Below are 23,154 nucleotides of genomic sequence, written 5' to 3' on the forward strand. Positions count from 1 at the left end.
GTGACTCAGCACTTAAATGGAAGACTATGACAAAAGACACATGACATAAGTGAGAACAGAATCGATAACAAATGGGTGGCCAGAATGATCAGGCACCAACCACTTCTCTCCTAGCAAATCTAGAAGCATTCTAAGCTCGGAGGCTTTGCCCAATATACTATTTACTGTGCTTTATTGGCTATGGGTTAGGTCATATTTGGTTCAGTGTTCAATAAAGAAGACATTTCCTGTGGTGACAACAGATAAAAAATTAGACAAAACTAGAGGAAGAAGAAAAGGGATCTTTGTGATCTCATAAAAACTCAAAATAATCTTTCTATCTAATACAAAGATAACCTTATCGACTAACCCTAAAAAGGGAATGGAATTTTAGTTGTTTATTAAGTAATAGTGATGGATTTTTTTTTGGTCATGATCCATCCATATTCTCTTGCCCTGTTCAACTTCTGACTAATGATATACATCTATAATATGGAAGGTTAGGGTAAAGGGCGTAGTTTCTAAGCATTTGAAAGTCCAATTGAAGGTTGAGACTTCAAAAGTGTACAAAACATGGTGGAGAGCACTTGGGTAATGAACAAAAGAAAGGAAAATTAAGAGTAATATTATTCTAGAGATATACTACAGACCATCCAGCCAGAAGGAAAAATTGGCTAAGTCCCTTAGACAGAGAATAAAATTTGCTGAGGCAAGGCAGTAGCAACAGGAAAACTTCACCTACCTTTACATCTACCAGAAATTTCATTTTGATAAGAAGCGTAGCTTCTGAAAGATTGACTTGCTTTACTGAGAAATTATTTTCAATAAATAAAGAAGAAACAAAAAAAGAAGAACTAGCACTCTTTACCCAATTCTGACCAACACAGAGGAACTGATTTGTAAAGTGGAATTCAAATCAATCAGCAAACATTTATATGGAAAGTGAAAATGACTGGAGTATTAAGAAAAAGTGACCACATCATCTTATAGTTTGTGATGACCATGGAATGGCATGCAGGCATGGGCAAATATATACCATACACTTTAGAAGAGTGGGTTTTAAAGAGTTCAGAGGAAAAAGATTCATGATCCTTTTCCTGAAACTGAAAAGGGGAAGACTGTGTAAGACAGATGGGAGGTTCTCAGAAATAAAAGTTGAATGATACTATTGTGAACGATCCTAACAAGGAAGCAAAAATGAGGCTTCTAAAGAGACCACTGTGGTTTCAAAGAAAGTTTTCTGATAAGCTCAAATTAAGGGAAGGGGAAGAAAGAAAACATCAGCACCATCACAGCAAAGAACTGACAACAAACTAAGATCATCATTTGAGCCATAAGAGACCTGAGAGATCGTCTCTAGTCCAATTCATTTTACAAATGAGGAAATCAAGGCCGAGAGAGGTGAAGCGACTTGCCAGAGATAAGGCAGTCAAATCCACAAGCATTTTATGAAGTACCTGCTATATGCCAGACAGCGTGTTCCTCATCTCACATCATTCAGATGCTTTCCCCCATTAGCTCCTCCTTCACTTCTATCCCACATGAAGAGGTGCCCCTTCTTGCAAAGGCAAACTCCTCTACACACAAAAGCGATCCCCTTCTATCTCATCTTCTCCAGCCGGTCACCCTATATGTCACCCTTATTATCTCACTAATCTTCCATCTTTTCTGTCTATTGGCTGCTTCTCTGTTGTTTACAAATATATCTATGTTGCCTCGGCTTCAAAAAGTACTCACTTACTCTGTACATCTCCAGTAGCTATCATGCACTGTCTAGCCTCCCTTTCATAGCTAAAGTCCTTGAGAAGAAGACAGCTAGTAAATGGCAGAGCTTGGCTTTTATTCCATGCCTTCTGATTCCAAATATAATGCTTTCACTATATCACATGGCCCCTGAACAAATTATGGTATATGAAGATAATGAAATATTATTATATCACAAGAAACAATGAATCTAAAGAATTGGAAAGAACACAGCAATAATTGTGGAATGACAGAGTGGAGAAAGCAAAACCAAAGGAATAATGCACACGTATGATAAAGTAATAATAGTAACAAATTAATTTTAAATACACAGTATAGAGGTTCAAAATGATCACAAAAGCAAGGATCATGTGGTACTCCTTTATTAAAATCAGTCTACAGGGAGGGATTAACATTCAAATATATACTGTATTTTTTTTATAATCTTTTTTCCTTTTCTTGTGTTCTTGTTCTATATTTGAATACTGATATCTATTAATGAAAGGTAATGTAGAATTCATATTAAAAAGAGAAAAAAAGGATATATGTAAAATACAAAAGCAGAGAACTTCAGAGAACTTCAGAACTTACAAACTTATTGTCAAGAACATTTGGATGTATTTGATGAAAGTAGTTTATTACTTATAAATTATCTCTCTCTTACTGTTAAATGGATAGATACATTGTAGAGATGAAATTTTATTCTACTAAGGCTTGTGTTCTTCTACCCACCATTTATTCAATAAGTGATAATCTCATACAAAAGAATTGCTCAGACATGTAAAAGCCAGAATGAGCTAATTGGTATGTCAAGGAGAATGTACAGTGCTAATGGGTAATACAGTATCCTGACAGGTCAAGGCTACAAAGGACAAACATCCAAGTATTTAGACATTGATTGAATACATAGAGTAAATCCCCAGCTCCTTTCACCAGACCATTCCAACAGGTTTCTATTGCTTTTTCTAACTGAGCAACTATTAAAATGTCAAAGTAATTCATCTTGTAACTGGCTCTTAAATTTTTTTCAGGCTCTGGACAAAGGCATATCAGCTTACATTAAATTCACTTAGAGTAGTTTCTTACAAACTTATTGTCAAGAACATTTGGATGTATTTGATGAAAGTAGTTTATTACTTATAAATTCTCTCCTTCTTACTGTTAAATGGATAGATACATTGTAGAGATGAAATCTTATTTTACTAAGGCTTGTGTTCTTCTACCCTCCATTTATTGAATAAGTGATAATCTCATTCTCAAAGTATTAATCTATTTCTTGAAGTTAGGCAAACTTTAATCTAAACAACATAAAAGGTAGACATAATTTTTAAGAAGAGATTCATTAGGAGGTGTGTGTGTGTGTGTGTGTGTGTGAAAGAGAGAGAGAGAGAGAGAGAGAGAAGAAGGAGGAGGAGGAGGCGGTTTAAAATCATTTTCTAGGCGCCATGTGCCAAGATGGTACCTATTCAATCATACTACAACCTTTGGCAGATAAATGTTGACTTTAAAAATACCAGCCACAATAATTACTATAAAAATATAGACAGGGAGATACTGGAAACTATGTTTTAAAAAATGTAAGTTTTCACCTTTATTAGTTAGCATTGCCTATGTATAAATAATAATGAACTTAAATTCATTAAAATGGATGATTTTTGCACTTTTCAGGAGTGTAGATCTAGAAAGAATCTCAAGGTCTAGCTAGTTTAACCTTTTTATTTTATAGAGGAGGAAACTGAGGCCCAGGCAGGTTATGTGACTTTCCAAAGTCACACAGGTAGCAAACATAGGAAGGATTTAAAACCAAATCTTCTAACTTCAGGGCCCAAGCTCTTTCCCTTATACCACACTACCTGAGTGTAGGCCTGGTCAATATTTTCTACATATTGATATTTATAAGGGACAGGGCCTCATTTAAGCTAAAAAAAAAACAACTATTGCTCTTCAAAATAAAGTGGTTCTTTGAGTTACCAACTTGATTGGTGTTCTGGTTTAGAGACAAAAATAGGCTATTTTAAGAGGTATCTTTATTTGTGCTACAGAGTCACTAGGTATGGGATCTTCCCATCTTTAGATTAATAATGACTGACAGTAGAGGGTTCTTTTTCCAATATGAATATGTAGAGAAGAGGTGCCAAACACATGGCCAGTGAACTACATTATAGCTTCATCACTAGAATTTAGCTGAAACCATATTAAAATGTAATTGGGTATATTTAGTAAAATAAAGTAAAAGTACACTAGAATATAGATTATGTTAACATGAAGTTTCCTAAGTCAGTAATGCAGCTTTCAGGGATACTTACATAAGGTTTAGGGACCCATTTCTATTTGAGTTTGACACCACTGATGTAGAGAACTAATTGACGCCTTATTTTTAAGAAGAAATGAGAATTTTTAGCCTCTTGCCTCATTTCCTTTAATTTGTTATAGGTGATAGAAAGCTTTAATACTTTAGTGGACTTCACAAAAGTACATATTCTCTCTACGGAGCAGATGATAACCCTTCTGTGACTTCGTTATCATCCTGTGTGACTGTTGTCCATTTTGGTTTTATTGTATCATTTTTCAACTGTGTCTGACTCTTGTGACTCCATTTGGGATTTTCTTGACAGAGATACTGGACTAGTTTGCCATGTCCTTTGTCAGTTCATTCTACAGATGAGGAACTGAGGCAAACAGGTTTAAGTGACTTGCCCAGAGTCACACAGCTAGTAAGTATCTAAGGCTGGATTTGAACTCAGGAAAAGGAGCTTTCTGACTCCAGGCCAAGGGCTGTGTCCACTGTGCCACCTATCAACTTTTGTCCAAGTACTCCCAAAAATCCTCCACAGTGGGTTCTACCTACAATGCTAGGGGGCTTGCTCTAGATCTCTTTATGTTACCTGTAGAACTCATGGATTTCCATCTGTTGTCCCTTGCTCTTGGTACTTGACTGACCCACTTCCTGTTCTGGACATACATCTCTTTGATATATTTTGTGCTACTTCTGCTGCACAGTTCTTCTGTGGTAACTAGGTGCAGCATATTTATATCCACCATATGTCTCTTTTTTTTTCTTTTTTCTTTTCTTTTTCTTTTTGAGACAATCAGAGTTAAGTGACTTGTCCAGGGTCACACACAGTGAGTATCATGTGTCTGAATTCATATTTGAACCCAAGTCCTCCCAACTCCAGAGCCAGTGCTCTATCCACTGCGCCACCTAGCTGTCCCTACTATATGTCTCTTTATTGACTTTTGGCTGAACTATATTTAAATCTTTCTGAGACTATGTGGTATGCCATGAGTTAAAATGGTATAGCAGAGTGTTATGAGGACAAATTTTATGTAGTCTAAGAAGATGAGCGAGACTTGTCTTTCATAGGAGAGTTTCTTTGCTAAAACATAAAAGCTTTAGCATTAAGGAAATAGGAGGTCATTCTGCTCTTATGTAGAAAATAAAAAATTAAAATAACTAAGTTATCAAGGGTTTCAAGAGTAAGATAATAGAAGTCACGTATTAATAGAGATGATTACCAAATCCTAAGGATAGAAGTAGCAGGACTAAAGCAGCATGTTGTAATAGAAAGGACATTAAGTTGGAGTCATATAATTTGGGTTCTAATCCCTGGTTTATTCATAACTAGTAGGGTAAGCTTTGCTGCATCAGTAACCTTATATAGTCTTTGTACTTTCATTGCTAGCAATGAAGAGGTTAGATTAAATAGTTTCTAAGCATGGCATAATGGATCGAGCTCTAGGCAACTCTCAAGAGTAACCATGATGACAAATCCATACATATTGCCAAACTTAAAATAAGCTATGCAAGTCATAATCATAGTCAATATACATTTATTAAGCAGACACTATAATGTGCCAGACACTATGCTAAGTACTGGAGATACAAATAAGAAAAAGAAAAAACAGTCTCTGACCTCAAGCAGCTTACAATATAATGGAGGGAAACAACACACAAAAGAAAGGAGAAAAGCAGGGGCAGATGTGGGGGAAAGTACCCAACGTGGCGGAGAGGTCAGACATGTTCCTGAGTACTGTAGCCAGGTGAGAAATGAGATGTTCTGAGCTGAGATTCCTCCTTAAGTTGAAGTTTTAGACTTCATGGATCCACCCTTTCATCAGAGAGGGGTATTAACCACTGACATGGTTTATATCAATGAAATACTCCATTTACTGTATACCTTCTGAAGAACACATTTTTAGCCTGTGAAAGGAGCTGTCAATTTAAAAAAAAAGTTATAATAGGAGTTCCACTTTATTGTCATTTGTATTGGTACAGAAGGTAATGTTTTGAACTGTTATCAGAGAAGGCCAGTGCAACGTAGTGGAAAAAGTGCTGGCCATGGAATCAAACGGCCCAGGTCAAAGCCCTTTACAGCTGTGTGACCTTGTACAAGCTACCTCCACTGTGAGATTGTTTCCACTAGAATATGAAGAGGCATAAAATCTATGATATTTTGATCCTAAATTTGCTATAGTTTCTAAAGCTGTGATGTACTTAGCAAAGTGAGGGTGAAGTGTTCTGACTCAAAAGCACCACCTGCTGTTTCTTAGCAGATAACTATTACTCTTAGGGTGCCTTTGCCATCATGTCCAGGACCTTTTGACTAACTGATATGCTCCATAGCACCACATTTTTAAAAAAATATAATCAACCTTAAAGATTTTCTTTTTGACACTTTTAGTACTTTAAATACCTAAGAGAGGTTCACCATAAATTAAATGCAAGTAGTCATAATCCCTGTCCTTAAGGAATATTTTGTAGAATAAGCATTATCATGGATTTTGGTAATGTAACACAACAATATATCTACCATGTCTTTTAGTATTAAAATTTCCATTCCATTTAAATATAGTATTTTGTGGCCTAGAAATGCCAACTCTATAGACAAGGACACTCATTTTTCTAATAAATTTTTACATTCTTTCTTTTGTCCTAAGGCCTATCATTTTCCATACTTTTACACACATATGATAGTACAAAAATTGCTGAATGGTTTGAAGATCCTTTTCTTTTATTTATTAATCCATCCAATGACCACTGATTAAGTAGCTACAATGTACAAGGGCCCATACGATGTGCTGGAGGAGATATACTAATTAAGACATGATCCCTCTTCTCACAGAGCTTACAATTTAGCAGGTTCTATGTTATATAGACAAATAGACAATACACTATTATTGTACAATAATTACAGAGCTGTTTAGAGTATAATAAGAACACCAGGTAGAAAGAAAATACTATGCAAAGTCAGAAGAAAGTTTCTACCTGGGGGATTAGGGAAAGCTTGTCTAAGGAGGTAGCAAATAAGCGAGGTCTAGTATGATGGATGAGATTTCAAAAGACAGCAATAGCAGGGAAGGGTATTTAAGGATGAGGAACAGTGTGAGAAAAGGTACAGAAGCAAGTGACCTTGAGCATGTACAAAGGTTATGTTGCAATTTGACTGCAACATAACACATATAGAGTATAGTAAGAGTCAAAGCCATAAATATAAAGAGATATCAGGTTGTGGTGGGCCTTGAATGTCAGGCCAAAGTGTGTGGCTCTTACTTGGTAAAGCAATAGGGAGTCATGGAAAAGTTTTGTGCAGAGGAGTAGTATGATCAGATCTGTGAATAAAGAAGATTAATTTGGCAGCAGTATGAAGGATGAATTAGAGGATATAGATTGGAAGTAGGGAGACTAGTTAAGGGGCTATTTCAAGTAGCAGAGTAAGAGTTAATGAGAGCCTGTACTAGGTTTCTTGCTGGTATATGAGAGTGTGAAATGGGAGAAAGGAAAGGACAGGTTTGAGAAATATTAGAGATATAGAAATTGCTAAATAATAGGATATGGGGGGGGTAAAAGAGAGAGAAGAGTAAAAGTAATACTCAGTTTTCAAGTGTGTGTGAATGATGGTGCCACTGACAGAAATAGGAAAGCCAGAAAGAAGACTTGATTTAGGGGAAGATAGCAAGTTCTGTTTTGGAACGTGTTGATTTTGAAATGTCCTAGGCACTTAGCCTGATTAAGTAGCTAACTGAAAATGCAAGTCAGATGCTTTGGAAAGATGTTAAAGGTGGAAATACGGATTTGGGAGTAATCTGTGCAGAGATGTAAGCTTAACAAATTTAGCAGTGTGGGCTAATGGTGCACCTGGATACATTTTGTTAAATTGTGTTCAACTATGGATAAGAAAGCATAGATACAGAAAATTCTTTGAGAAATTTAAACCATGAAAACATCTGCCTCAACCATTTGGTTATTTCAAAATGTTGAAATTGTTGGGGTTGTTAAATACTTCATTTTCCGTATCACTTTCCTTGCAAAGAGATGAGTATCTCTAGTCCTAGATCCTTGACTTTACTACGTAATCTGTAGTTTCCACTTCAGTGCTTCAATCAATTCATGCTTTAACTGATGTGGGTATATCTTCCAGTGGAACAGACTTCAATTCACCCATGCCTTCTCACCCTAAGCAACTTTTCATCCATTTACTTCTTCCTATGGGGATTGTCAGGCTAAACTCTTTTTAGTTAAATAACAGCTATTTAAAAGATTCTAGTATTTTGGGGGCTTGATGCAGTCAGCCAATGCTAGCCACAAACCAGATGTCAGGAGAATTTCACATTTATGGGGAATCCCTTTTTCATTTGTACTCTGCTATTGACATCTTCTATGAAAGTGGCAAACACTTTTGTTGATCATATATATAAACAAAGTTATCTCTGTTGTTGCTTCTATCAAAGAATCTCATGTGATCTTAATGTTGTACTTTCTCCTGGGCTACTTCTCCGAACTCTCATTCACATTGGTGAGCTGGGTCCCAAAGGGTGGCTGACTCCTCCTCCTCTCAGGATCCTAGGAGTATCCTTCACAGTTCCTGGGGTGGGGTAGGGGGAGGCTCTAGTGCAGGTGCTCATGAGCTAGATCTGGTATGCTCCACATTGATTATCCATTAGCCAGACAAAATTATTTAGCTTTTAGAAGGGATATTTACTAAGCAGGTATAGCAAGAACAGTCATTAGAGAAATATCCATCCACCTAAGATTCCTGGGGAGAGTGGGATCAAGCTTAGAGAGAACATGTAGCAAAGTAACCCTCATTATTGAAAGTTCTTTTCTCCTTTCATGGAGTCATCATTGAAGTCCCCCTTAGGTGCCACGCTTTACTGGACTCTGAGAGGTGATGTCCATTTGAATGGGTCAGGTTGACACTGTTGTAGCTGACCATCATATCTTCTTTCATTTATCATTTCTTCTAATTTAGTACTGATGTTGATCTTTTATCTGACAAGTCGATGGTACTACTATTTAAGAGTAGGGGTCCTCTTTAACTGAGCTTTTCCTCCAAAATCACTTTGCACTCTTTCCCAATAAGGGGTAAAGAGATTGAACAGGGGAATTTGCTCTTGTTAGTGCAGACAGAAGCATCCAAATTGGCTAACATTATTCCAAAAGAACTATACTAGATAGCCCTTTTGTACCACCTCCACTTTCCCCCTATTCTTTCTATTCTTTCCCCCTTGTGGGGAGGAAGAAAAAGTATAAATAGACAACAACATATTACCAAATAACAATAGTGAACTGCATGTAAGAAGTAGCATATAAATATCAACAAAGACATGTAAGACTAAAAAAAGGAGATGGACTAGCCATGTGTTATTAATTTATTATGACTATCATAATAAATCTGTTGTAGTGAATTGTTCATGGTGGAGATCCTCATTCAGAATCCATCTTATCACTTTCCTTGGACTATTAAAAAGATTACTCTGAAATAGGCCAAAACAACAAAGTCAGTGTTTTAATTTACTGAGTAAATTCAGTAGCTTGAAGAAAATGAAATCAAGAGTTTTAAAATCTTTATTAAAATTTAAATCATTTAGACTGAAATACCTGGCTGCTTTGATGGTTTCATTTATAGGTTTATTCATTTCTTTATTCACACAAATATTTATGAAGTAGATAATGCATGAGACACACTGTACTAGCTGCCGGGGAAGGGACAAAGAGAAAAGACATGATCTCTGCCCCAAAGAGTTTACTACCTTTAAGAGAACTAATATGTCTACATAAATACATAGAATACGAGGAAGAATGTGGTAAGTATAAAATAGGAGTACAAAGACTATGAGATCAGATGACAGAGAAATTACTTCCAGTTGAGGGGTTCAGGTAAGATTCTTGAAAGAGATGGAATTTGGGGCAGCTAGGTGGCACAGTGGATAGAGCACTGGCCCTGGAGTCAGGAGGACCTGAATTCAAATCCAGCCTCAGACACCTGACATTTACTAGCTGTGTGACCCTGGGCAAGTCACTTAACCCAATTGCCTTGCCACGAAAAAAAAAGAAGGAAAGAAAGAAAAAGATGGAATTTAAGCTGTGCCTTGAATGTGTTAACAAAGCAGAAGAAATAATACAATGGTCAGAGGTAGCAGTTATATTCAGTATTCTCAAGAAGTACACCACTCTTCCCACATCATCTAGCACATATAAGTAGGATTTCCACTGTTGGTGTCTGCAACACAACATGCCTTGTGTATAGCATTCTATAGATGGCCAAAATGAAGGCCCAAGCACAACAGGTTGCAATAGGTCTAGTGCAGCTTTGGGAGTCAAGCATATTGTGGTGTCTTTTAAAATGTGTCTACTCTTATATTTCCTTTGGTGTGTGAGTCTTGTGTACTTGTACATACTGCTAAAGTCTTTGGGAAACACCAAGGAAATGATGAATCTGCATCACAAAGTCAATAGAATTTAATCATTGACAGTAGTTTCTAAGCTAAACCCTCATCCTTAGAATGTGGAGCAGCTGGGTGGCACAGTGGATGGAGCGCCGGGCCTAAATTCAGGAAGACTTATCTTCCTGAGTTTAAATCTGGCCTCAGATGCATACTAGTTGTGTGACCCTGGGCAAGTCACTTACCCCTGTTCGCCTCATCTGTAAAATGAGCTAGAGAAGAAAATGGCAAACCACTCCAGTATCTTTACCAAGAAAACCTCAAATGGGGTCATGAAGAGTAGGACCATGACTGAAATGGCTGAACAACATTCTTAGAATATCTCTGTATCAGAGATTATAGAACTCTGACAGAAGAATGTGTAAGGTATCAGCAGATAGGATGAAAAAAGAGGGCATTCTAATAGCTCTCTTTAATAACACCTATCATTTGTATAATGCTTTAAGTTTTGCAAAGCACTTTACAAATATATTTCATTTGCTCCTCATAACAACCCTGGGAAGGAGGTATTATTATTAGACACATTTTACAGTTGAGGAAACTAAGGCAGTTAAGTAATTTTCACAGCATCACATAGCTAGTAAGAATCTAGATTTGAATTCACAAAGTGAACTTAGGTCTTCCTGACTTCAGATGTAGTGTTCTATCCATTGTGCTACCCAGCTACTCTATTTCAGACATAGTGAACATAATGAGAGGAGGTGAAAAAAACATCCATATATATTGAGGAGGTTATAAGTAATCCATTTGTCAGGAGCGTAGAATATGTGAAGTGGAGTAGTATGAGATAAAGTTAGAAAGATAGGTTGGAAGTAGATTGTGGCATACCTTTAAACTCAAATTGGATGTTTCCTATCAATTTGGAAGGTAATAAGAAGCCACAGAAAGTTTTTAAGCAATGGATTAATGCAATTTTACCTGCTTATCAGGAAAGCTGATCTGGCAGTAACATGTAGGATGGATTAGAAGGGAAGATACTGAAGAGAAACCTGGCAGAAGGCTTTTTCAACAGTATAAGTGAACTAGTGTAGTAGCAATCAGAAAGGTAATGAAGGGATAGATATAATAGAGAGATGGTAGAAGCAAAGAAGCAATAGTATTTGATGATTGATAGAATATGTGAGATAATGCACAGAGAAGAATCAAGGATGACCCTGGGTTTATAAACATGGGTGACTGGTAGAATGGTGGTGTCATCAACAGAGACAGAAAGTTAGGAATAGGAAAAGGATTCTGGTAGGGATTGGGGGAGAATAAGGAGTTTAATTATAGACACATAGAGCTTAATATGCCATCACTGTTTTTCCCCACCAATCCATCTTGCATTTAATTTCTAGATTGGTCTTCCTGGTACACAAATAAAATTGCATCAAGCTGCTGCTTAAAGGGGGCAGCTAGGTGGTGCAATGGATAGAGAGTGAGGCCTGGAGTCAGGAAGACATCTTCCTCAGTTCAAATCTGGCCTCAGACACTTACTAGCTATGTGACTGTAGGCAAGTCACTGAACCCAGTTTACCTCAGTTCCTCATCTGTAAAATGAGCTGGAGAAGGAAATGGTAAACCGCTCCAGAATTTCTTGCCAAGAAAACTCCAAATGAGATCACAAAGGGTCAGACAGGATTGAAAACAACTGAATGACAACAAGAAGAAGAACAACTGCTTAAATGCTTTTCTTGGCAGTTGGAGCTGTCCATATGGGGTGATGGTTGAAATTGTGGGAGCAGAAGACATCACCAAAGAACAAGTCGATAAGTAAAGGATTAGGAACATCAAGGAATGGTGGTGGTCAACACAGTCAATGGCTGAAAAGGAAAAAAAGGAAGATGAAGATTGAGAAAAAATATTTATTGGAATTTTAAATTAGGAGGCCATTGCTGACATTTTAGAGAGCACTATTTCTCAATTAAAGGGAGTTGTGGATTTGTAACAATAGCTTGAGAAGGAAGTGAGCTTGATAAGAAACAGTAATGTCTTTTAGGATAGGGGAGACCTGGGGGGCCAACATATATATATATGTATATATATGTATATATACACATATATGTATATATACACATATATATGTTATATATATACATATATATACATACATACATATATACACACACATATATATATATATGCAGAAGGGAAGGCAAGGCAGAAATTGAAAATGCAAGAAAGTGAAGAAAAAATTGATTGAGTGAAGTCTCCTGGGTGGTTGGAGGGGATTATTACCATCATAATGAGTTGAAATATAATGATACAATCATGGGTTATTTATTTAGTGCTTTGAAGCTTATAAAGAGTTTTCCTCACAACTCTGTAGGTAACATGAATGTTATTCCCATTTTACAGCTCAGGAAACTGAGATTCAGAGATTGTCAGTCACCCAAGGTCATATATCTAACATGTCAGAAGTGGAGTGGGGTCAAATACATGGATCAAGAGGCTAGCCTTGTCCAGGAAAGACATCTTTTCCTTGGACTCAGGACAGGTGAAGACATAGGTAAAAAGGAGCAGGGTGAAGAGTAGGGGAATTGAGGAAGTACGCTTCAGATTGCCTTGATTTCAGTAAGTTGCTGAGGTCATCTGTTGAGAGCACAAGGACAGTGGCAGCACAAGCTCCAGGAAATATTTGGAGTAGATAAGAAGAATGCAGAGCATCAGTGAGACTCCATCTGAGCATAAACAAATAATAGATAAAATCTGCCATTTTGTGATTTTTTTTTCCAGCAGTAGAACTGAAGAGGTCATGAAACTATGAGGTCAGGATTTACAAAGGTCATGAACATAGATGTTAAAGTTGTTAAAGATAATGGTAAAAGAAATATTTTAAATGGAAGACTATGACACCATTTCCAAGATCAATGAGGAAGAGCACAGAATGTGCTGAAGGTTGACATATAATTGATGATGGGGATAGGGTGATATAGTAGAGAAGAGGCTGTTGAGTGATGGCAACAAAGCAGTGGTCTGAAAGGAAAAGAAGACAAAAAGCAAGTTAACTTCTCCGCCACATGGAGAAGTTTAGGGAAGTGAATAGAACAAGGCAAATTATGGATGCACTAAGGAGAAAGACACAACTAATACCTGTGGGTTCTATCTCTAGTTTATTTTCATGTGTTCCTTTACAAAATGGAGATGATGCCTGAGGAGTTTGAACTAGCTGTGAACTTGGAACCCAAATATTGTACTAGGGAAAAAACATAGTGATCAGTTATTTAATCAAAATATCCTAGGTAGTCATACAGTCATGATTATTAGTGAATTTTTTGAACCTTTCTTTTAAAAGCTGTAAGTTATATGGAGATGTATCAAATTGTATGTACAGCTTACACTGTTGGGGGCTAACGGCCGAGATGTCATTGTATATATGTAAGCTGACAATGAGTCAAAAGTCTAGGACAAAAATAGACCTGTTCTACTTCAGTCCTGAACAGTGCTAATGGGAAAAGCTTAGTGAGGTACATAAACATTGTAGGCTGATGAAATGTTATCAAACCAGCTCTGTAAGTTTATCAACCTGGCCCACAAACATAAGTGAAATGTGTCTGCTTGTTAAGGGCTATTCAAAGCTTGGTATGAGCTTAAGTGGGTATATACTGCCCTTTAGGGAATCCCTAGCCTGCACCCTTTGGAATTCAAAGAATTCTGAAGCCTTTAGATTAATAAGGTCACCACAGTGGGAGACATGACAGGCTGGGACAGGCCCAGGAGACCTACTCTTTTAAAGATCTAAGTTCTAAGTATTGAGAACTCCTAAGAAAGCAATATAATCTTGTGATCCATTTTAGGATTCTAATCTGCTTGCAGCCAGAGAACCAGATGGGTCCAATTTTAGTTTGGACCCTAAAGGACTCCTTAGGAATTTTATATTCTCCCTAATTCCAAATGATTATTAAAAACAAGGTGAGAGGCAGTATGGTACAGTAGACTGAAAGCTAGCCAGGGGAATCTGGGTTCGGGTTCTGCGTCAGACCTGTATTGTATCCAAGGACAAGTCATTTTTCTCTCAGTGATCTAGGCAACTTTTTAAGACTGTGTATTGCAGAGAAGGCACTGTTTCCTCAGTGTTTCCTTTTACCAATAAAACCACAGGTACTACCCTTATTCCTGTGTATGAAGGTAGTATCTATGCAATAATTTAATCAAACCAGGTATAAAAACCTATTTTAAGTGTCTACTGTGTGCTCTGCCCAATCCTATGTGCTGAGAGGGATATGAAGATGTATGAGAAGGAGTCCTGCTCTCAAGTATAATAATTCTTTTTTGAGATGCAAGAAGCCATGGTGAAATAGTTAGAAAACATAAGACAACATATGATTTATGTAGCAAAGTAAAAGGTAAAGACTTAAGTTCCAATTCAATTTTTTTTAAAGGAGACAACAATATAGGCTTCAGAAATCAGTCAGTGAAGGCTTCATACTTTTTAACACCTGAAAACTAGCCTCTGATTGATTATATTACTAAATCTGACACATAGCCTCCTTTTAGGCAAGAAATTCAGACTCAGTTCCCTTGTATATACACATATTCATCAACTATAGAGTAGAATAAAAGGGGTGGGTACAAGTGTGTGGAAGTAAATAGAAGCCCAATCCTATAACTTAAAGAATCCTGAAAAATAAGTGTATCTATGTGGTTGTATAGCTCTTATAGACAGCAATTACAAGAAAAAGTTGCAAAGGAATATGCTCCATAAGCAAGTCTTACCTTTGACTGGCTCAAGAAACTTTGTGTTAGGATTCCTGGTAACAGGATATTTCCAGGAAACAAGTCACATTTGAGTAATCTAGCTTCAGCTACATGGATCTTTTCCAGCTATTCTTCTTGGAAAGGGTATTCAACAACCCAAATTTCCCAAGAGATAGACAGCATTAATAGTATGTTCAGAAGGGAGATTACTTCCTGCAGATCTGAGATGCACATTGTAAACACCTGCTACTGGAAAAGCCTTGCACAGGAATGGCACAAGCATGAGTAGAATGGAGAAGAATGCTGACTCTCATCAACATGCAGATGGTGTCTAGTGCTTAGTACCTCATCACTGAGGTTACAGCTAAGTGGCCAGGGATGAGTCATGACTCATACATTCACAGGCATACTTTTCTGGCTGCACAATTTAAAAACAAGTGGCCTCGAAAGTGGTATTATTCTCAAATGCCCCATTTTCAGCTCCCTCCACATGCATATAAACATTGTGAACGAGGGTGTTTTTTGGGGGGAAGTGATTTTTCTTGTCCCGTGATAGTGCTTACTCAGTGAAGATCTGGCTACTAATTCAGGTTCCAAAATTTCTAAGATATACATTATTTAGTCACATATGGAAAATTAGCAGTCTCTAACAAGGAACTTGGCATTAAAGGTTTACTACAATGCCTTTATCAAAATGGTGGAATCTTCTTTTACTTAACCAGTAAAGTTCAGACACAAAATCTTTCCAGTGAGAGATGAGGCAAAGTCTTTAGCTGAAAGGATAGAGGGAAGAGGATCCAGGGGAGGTTATGAGAGGAATTGGAAGAACTACTGTGGTAAGTAGGATAGCTAATGGAGGAGGTATAAAAGAATTACCTTGTATCACTGAGGGCCCAGTTGAAGTTATGTAGCATAAATTTGCAATAAGCCCAGTTAGCATAGCTTTGTGATTTTCTCTGGCTTCCTTCAGTAGCACATGAATAGGTGTGGCTGATGAGGTTGATCTAAGGCTGACACCTGTCAAGGCAAGAAAAGCTGTACAACAGACGGCAAGGGATTTAAGAGGACAGGGTAAAGTTGAACTGGTTCACCAAGAGGCCAAGATGGGAAAAGGGGGTGAAGGTAGGCAGTAGAGGGGTTATAGACCGGGAAAGAACGAAGGGTTGAGAAATTAGAGGTCACAGTGTAGAAGAATAGAGTTTGGCACTGAAGAGCTGAGGGAGGTGTGAAATAATGATGGATTGTGATCAGATAAAGGAATTCCAGAGTTCATGAACATAGAAGTGGTGAATTTGCAGGTAAAAGCAAGGTCAAGAATATAACCATCTTTTTGTGTGTCTGAGGTGGGGTAGAAGACTAAATAATATGAAATGAGTAAGTTGAGAACTATGAATTTAGAGTGTCTGAGGGAGTATAAATATGAGGTGAGACAAATCCAAGTCTTATTGACTTTAAGGCTAGCTATCTATCCATTATATAACACTATTACTTTTTTTTTTAAGTCACAGCTCTGACCATGACATGCACACTTCATGAAAAACTTCATTGCTTTGATACTGAGATACAACTTTCAGATTTTGGTATTCAAATTCCTACACAATATCATTCCAACCTACTTGTCCAGCCTTCTGTGTATCCCCTCTTGTACTGTGTTCCAGTCCAGGGGAATTAGTCTCCACTTACTATTCTACCCTCTCTTATCTCTATCCTTTCACTCATATTATTCTTCACATCTGTAATATATATTTATATATGCATACATATGTATATACATACATATTTCATCCCTGCCATCTTTGTTAACATCTTTCATTTCCTTCAATGCCCAAGTCAGATGCCTCCCATCTACATGAAGACTTACCTGATCTTTCCTCAGTCCCTCCCTAGCTGAAATGTAAATCTCTCTACTCAAATTTCTCATAGTACCTTTCCTTTGTACTTAACTTGTTCTTCCTTGTTATATACTTATTTATTATACTTGTACTTGTCTTTTTCCTCTAACATTCACATTAAATCATCATTTTCTGGACAGAAGTCTTGTTCATTTCTATCTTTGTATCCTCAGTATGTAGCATAATGTCTTGCAGATATCAAATGTTAAGAAATATTTGTTGAATGTAATCCTTTAGATAATGGTTTTCAATCAGTGACATGACAAATAACAAAACAAATATTCTAAGTGATCTTGATAAGGTAGAGTAGATAAAAATTATATAGAAATAAATACAAACATGTTAAAAACAAGTTTAAAAATCACTGGCATAAGTTCCCTATGGGAGAGTGACATAAAAAGAAGACTACTTTAAAAAGAGCTAGCAGCTAGGTTCAAGATGGATTAGAATGAAGACTTGAAGGAAAACTAGAAATAGGAAGACCAGTAAGTAAGAAGTTTATTGTAATGGTTACAAAGCAGGTTTCAGAGACTGAAGTAGGGTGGTGGTAGTGAGAATGTAAGGGATGCATATGAGTGATATTGTGAAAGTAGAATTTTTAGGACTTGTTTGGGGGATGAGAGAGAAGGAAAAGCTGAAGATGACTATAATATGGATTTGAATCTGGATTTGTGGAAGAAGGATAGTATCATGAATAAAAACAGAATTCAGGAATAGAAGTTGATTTATTGGTAAAAATAATGGATCTAGTTTTAAATATACTGACTTTGAGGTGAAAACAGATTATGCTGATAGAAATATATAGCAGATAATTAGAAATGTTAGATTGGAAGTAGAGAAAGAGCTCAAGGATTGTGATGTAGCTCAGCACAGAACTGATATTCAAGGCTATCAGAGGGGGATGAGATGTACAAAGGAGAGAGTTTAGAAACAGAAATACAAAAGGCAGAGTAAAGAATCTAGGGCAATGCTCAAATTTTAGAAAACTAGACAGTAAACAGCAGCAGTTAGAGAGGTAGAAGTATAAACCCGGAGGGTGCAATGTCACAGAAATTAGGAGAAAAGAGAATTTCAAAGAGATGGAGGTAATCAACAGTGTTATATGTTGCAGAAAGGGCAAGGTAAAAGGGTACTGAGAAAAGGACACTGAACTGAGCAATTAGGAAGTCAGCAGTGACCTGAGAATACTGTTTCGGTGGGCTGAATGGAAAAAAAATCAAAGAGATTAAAAGAAAGTACACCTAATACAGTATACTGTTTAAGTCCTAAATATTCACTTGCTGAACTGTTGTTGGGGAAATGGAAACAATATGTATAGATCACCAGTTCCAGAAATTTGCCTGTAGAAGGAAGAGGAGGGAATATGATGTTTGGGTAATAACAGCGTCATTCTAAGGTCCTTTTCAATCATTCCCTCAGGGTTCTACTTTTTTACATGACTTATATATGACTGCCAAATATATGGATGTTGGAGAAGGAATATAAACACCTGCTCTATTACTTTTCCCTTTCAATTCTTTATCTCCATTTGCATATAGGATATATCTACTTGCATATGCCCAAATGTTACTATTAGCTATTTCATGAAATATTATTCCAGGCTCAGAGGATGTCAGAAAAATTATTTTGTATCTATTGATATGTTTATAACCTTCACTAGGCCAGATTTTTCTTCTCCTCTGCATTCCCCTATACTGTTTCCATCTTGAAATAGTGTCTAATGTGGTGCTAGTGTAAGAGAAGAGTCTGTGTGTTTTAAAGGAAATAATGCCAGAAGAAAGATACATAAGAAAAATGCTATAGAACTTTGGGAGGAGATAGAAATCAATCAATAAATCATCATTCACTAAGCATTTACCATAGACCAGGTACTGGGCTAAGAACTTCTCAGGGAAGTACTCTCAAGCTTTAAAATCTCATGGAGGGAATCATTTCACGTACATTCTGCTCTCCACTGCTGGCTTTTATAACAATAACTCAACTCCTGGCTTGCCAGTGGAATTCCTCCAGCTGCATCAAGAACACTATCAGTGCCATCTCAGCTGCTAATGACTCTCCTTTTCATACTCCTCCTTCTATTTTGTATGTACATAGTTATTTGCATGTTGTCTCCCCCACTAGAATGTAATCTTCTTGAGTATGAAAGTTGTTATTATAAGAGCCGTCTCCCAAGATATTTTAAAGCTTGAGAGTACTTCCCTAAAAAGTAATTCTGATCATTCATGATTAACTAGGCCCAAAGGAATCATTAAGGGAATTTAATATATGGACCTCACCAAAGCCCAGCTACTGTGGAGAATTAATGTAGTACCTTTCCCTTTGTATTTCATTCTGTAAAATGTACTGTAATCTATATATGATTAATCCTTTAGGGTTGCACAAAATTGGGAATATGAGACTCTCAACAGAATTGGAACAGAGCTACTTTGATAAATCATTAATTACTGATTAGAATCTTCATACTAAAGACAGAAACCCAGGCTAGGGCATTGGGACCTTTGGAAGCCAGATGAACACTCTTTGAAAAGAATATGTGCATAAGAGCCTGAAAGGGGACTGGGTTTTGGAATGCCTATGTTCCCTTTGTGCATTTACAAAGGGAGGGAGTTGGAGCTGGTTATGCTTGAAGTACCATCTAGTAGCTTATGCAGAGATTGCACCTGCAACCTGATCAGTCCTTCCTTTCCATTCCCCTTTTCTTCTCTAAAACTGGTTGTTTTCCAAGCCTGCTTGTTACATTTCTGCCTTTCTACCTGTAGGACCAATATAAAACAAGTGCTCCTGTGGACAGAGTCCTGCTCCACACCCCGCCCCACACCCTGCCCCTTTCCTCTCCCTGCCTCCTCCTTACATGTTGTTTTGGAAAATTGTTCTCCAGGTGGTGGTGGTGGTGGTGGTGGTGTGTGTGTGTGTGTGTGTGTGTGTGTGTATCTGCTTCTAGATGACAGATGTAGAAAAATGGACAGGGGAATCTATTCTTTTCTTTTGTTTAGTAGAATGCAAGCTGCTTAAGGGCAGGGACTGTTTCACCTTTGTATACATACACAGTGCCTGGCACTTATCAATCCCTCAAGCAATAAATATTTATTAAAGGCCTACTATGTGCCAGCACTGTGCTAAGCACTGGGGATACAAAAAAGAGGCAAAAGACAGTCTTGCCCTCAAGAAGCTTACAATGTAACGGAAGAGACAACATACAAACAAATATGTACAAACAAGCTATATACAGGGTAAGCAGGAAATAATTAACAGATGGAAGGCACTAGAATTAAGAGAGGTTGGGGAAGGCTTCCAGCAAATAACAAGATTTTAGTTGAGATTTAACAGAAGCCAGGGAAGTCAGCAATTGGAGTGGAAGAAGAAGACCATTCCAGGTAGGGGGGACAGCCAAAGAAAATACCCAGAATAGACAGGTGGAATGTCTTGTTCCTGGTCCAGCCAGGAGGCCAGTGTCACTGGATTAAAGAGCATTCATCCAGGGAGTAAGGTGTAAGAAGACTGGAAAGGTAGGAAGAGGTTAGGTTATAAAAAGTTTTGAATGCTAAACAAAGCATTTTGCATTTGATCTCAGAGTAATAGGGAGCTACTGGAGTTTCTTGAATGGGGGTGCGGTGGGGTGTGTGTGTGTGTGTGTGTGTGTGTGTGTGTGTGAGAGAGAGAGACAGAGAGACAGAGAGACAGAGACAGAAAGAGACAGAGAGTCACAGAGAGAGACACAGAGAGAGAGACAGAGAGAGACAGAGAGAGACAGAGATGACTGGACCTACACTTTGGGAAAATCACTTTAGTGACTGAATGGAGGATGGACTGGAAAGAGAAGAGACTTGAGGCAGGCCAGCCCACCACCAGGCCATTATAATAACCCAGGCATGAGTGAACTTGAGTGGTAGCGGTGTCAAGAGGAGAGAAGGGGCATATATGAAAGATGTTGCAAAGGTGAAATTGACAGGCCTTGGCAATAGATTGGGTATAGGGGTGGTGGCCAGGAATTCAGGGTGACTCCTAGGTTTTGAACATGAGGACCTGCGAGGATGGTGTTACTCTCAATAGTAATAGGGAAGGTGGAGGAGAGGAGAGGGGGAACAGGTTAGGGGGAAAGATGATGAGTTTCATTTTGTACATGTTGAGTTTAAGATGTCAATTGGACATCCATTTCGAGGCCTCAGTTTTCTTAACTGTAAAATAGAGGTTGTGTGATTCTAGTCAACTTCTAAAGCCAGTTTATTTTCAACCATTGCTCTGAAATGTGATCACTAAGATTTAGCCCCACTTCCACCCGTACACTGGAAGATTAATGTCTCTCACATTTGTCCTCTCCATTTTCACTGCTACCATCCTAGTTCAGACCCTTAATACTTTACATATTGCTGCCATTGGAATTTTGTTAAAACATTATTTTGAACACATAATTCCTCTGCTTAAGTAGTTTCAATGACTCCGAAATTCCAAACTCTAATATCTGGCTTTTGAGGTATTCCACAATCTTCTCCTAATACACCTTTTCAAGATTATCATCTAGTACTCCTCTATGCAAACATTTTCCTCAGCTAAACTGGTTTGTCGACTGCTCTTGGAGCAAGCCGTTTGCCTTTCTATCTCTTCACCTTTAGTTACCCCATTTTCTCTTCCTGGAATGCTGCCCCACTGTAATATAACTCATCTTCCAATGCCCACCTAAATTTTGTCATCTCTCAAAAAAGTCTACTCATTAACTCAAATGGAAGTGATCTTTTCCTTCCTCTGAACTACTATTAAACATTTCAATAATTCATATGTAATTCACAAGTTTAAGGTTTACAAAGTTCTTTTCAAACAACCCTGTAAAGAAGGCAATTGCTATTAGCCTCATAATAAGAATATTGAAGCTTAGCAAGGTTAAATGACTTAGAGTACCAGAACCAACGTCAAGGCCAAGGCAGCTCTTCTAACTCTAAGACCCAGAGATTTTCCCTCTACTTGCCTCCTATAGTATTTGTCCAAACTAATCATGGGACATTTACTGGCTAGCAGTCTACATAGTTATTTAGCATGCACATATTTATTTTTCACTAGATTGCAAGCTTCTTAAAGACCCTAACCAGTTTCTTAAACATCCTTGCATTATGCATACCCATAGCTTTTTAACACTCTTCCTTCACAACTTGGCCCGAACCTATCTTCCCAATTTCATTATACATTATTTTCCTTCCTGCCTTCTACAATCTAGCAGGCTTTTGACTGAGTCCAAGTTTTACAGAACAAAATCTTTTATTAAGGGGATTTGTTCTATGAAGTTTGGCCTCCAGGCCTCAGGCTCCCCACCCCTGGTCTAGCACCTGCACTGGTTATCCCTGGTGCCTGGAACGCAATCCCCCCTCACCAAACAATCCTCTTCTTCCTCCAAGATGCAGCTCAAGTACTACCTTTTCCATGAAGCCTTCCTTGATTCCTTCAACTACAAGCTCCCTTCCTTCCTGCAACACCCCACCCCCGTGATTGGGTCCAATACAAATTCATATATATCTTTAACTGGTCATACTCCCCACTGTGGTTGTTTCAAACCTTCATCTCTCAAGTCCCATTCTTCCCCTTTTTCCACATGATTTTTGTCTCCTACTCAGTTGAGAACACAGATCATGAGCTTTATTATCTTCCTTCCTCCATATCTCAAAACCTCTATGTCTTTACACATCCACTCATTCCTCCATAGAGGAATGCCCTTAATCTGATTGTCTTCTCTCTTCTCTGGGGACTATTACCTGTCATTCCATTTTCAATTTCAGTTTCTTAGAATCATAAACCTAGAGCAGCACGGGCATGAAGAGTCCATTCAAGCCAAATTGGACAACTAGTTCCTCCTCAGCATCATTCTAAGCTTTGCCACCTTCAAGTGTTACAAGCCTTACGAGCAAGTCTGTCCTCCACATCTACAATTAACTCAGTTTAATTCCATGTTAAGTACCCCTTAAATGTCCTATTTATCTTTCTCTGTATCTATCTCTAGGGTTTAAAAATCTCCTGTTCTGTTTCCTTGATCTTCTTAGCTTAGTTTTTTCTCTTCCCAAGTCTATCTATGTATATGTGTATATTTTATATATATGTATGTATATAGTCCCAAACTTATGTGCTTCAAGACCTAGCTCTGAGCTCCTCTTCTAAA

At 37.7% G+C, this 23,154-nt stretch overlaps 1 pseudogene; it reads right to left on the reverse strand.

Annotated features, from left to right (window-relative positions):
• Positions 1-8,625, reverse strand: part of LOC114027114 — a 35,196-nt pseudogene extending 26,571 nt beyond the window's left edge.
• Positions 8,626-23,154: the final 14,529 nt, after the last annotated feature.

Source organism: Vombatus ursinus, unplaced genomic scaffold, assembly GCF_900497805.2.
Source record: "Vombatus ursinus unplaced genomic scaffold, bare-nosed wombat genome assembly UNPS02014852.1, whole genome shotgun sequence".
In the NCBI taxonomy this organism is placed as follows: Eukaryota; Metazoa; Chordata; class Mammalia; order Diprotodontia; family Vombatidae; genus Vombatus; species Vombatus ursinus.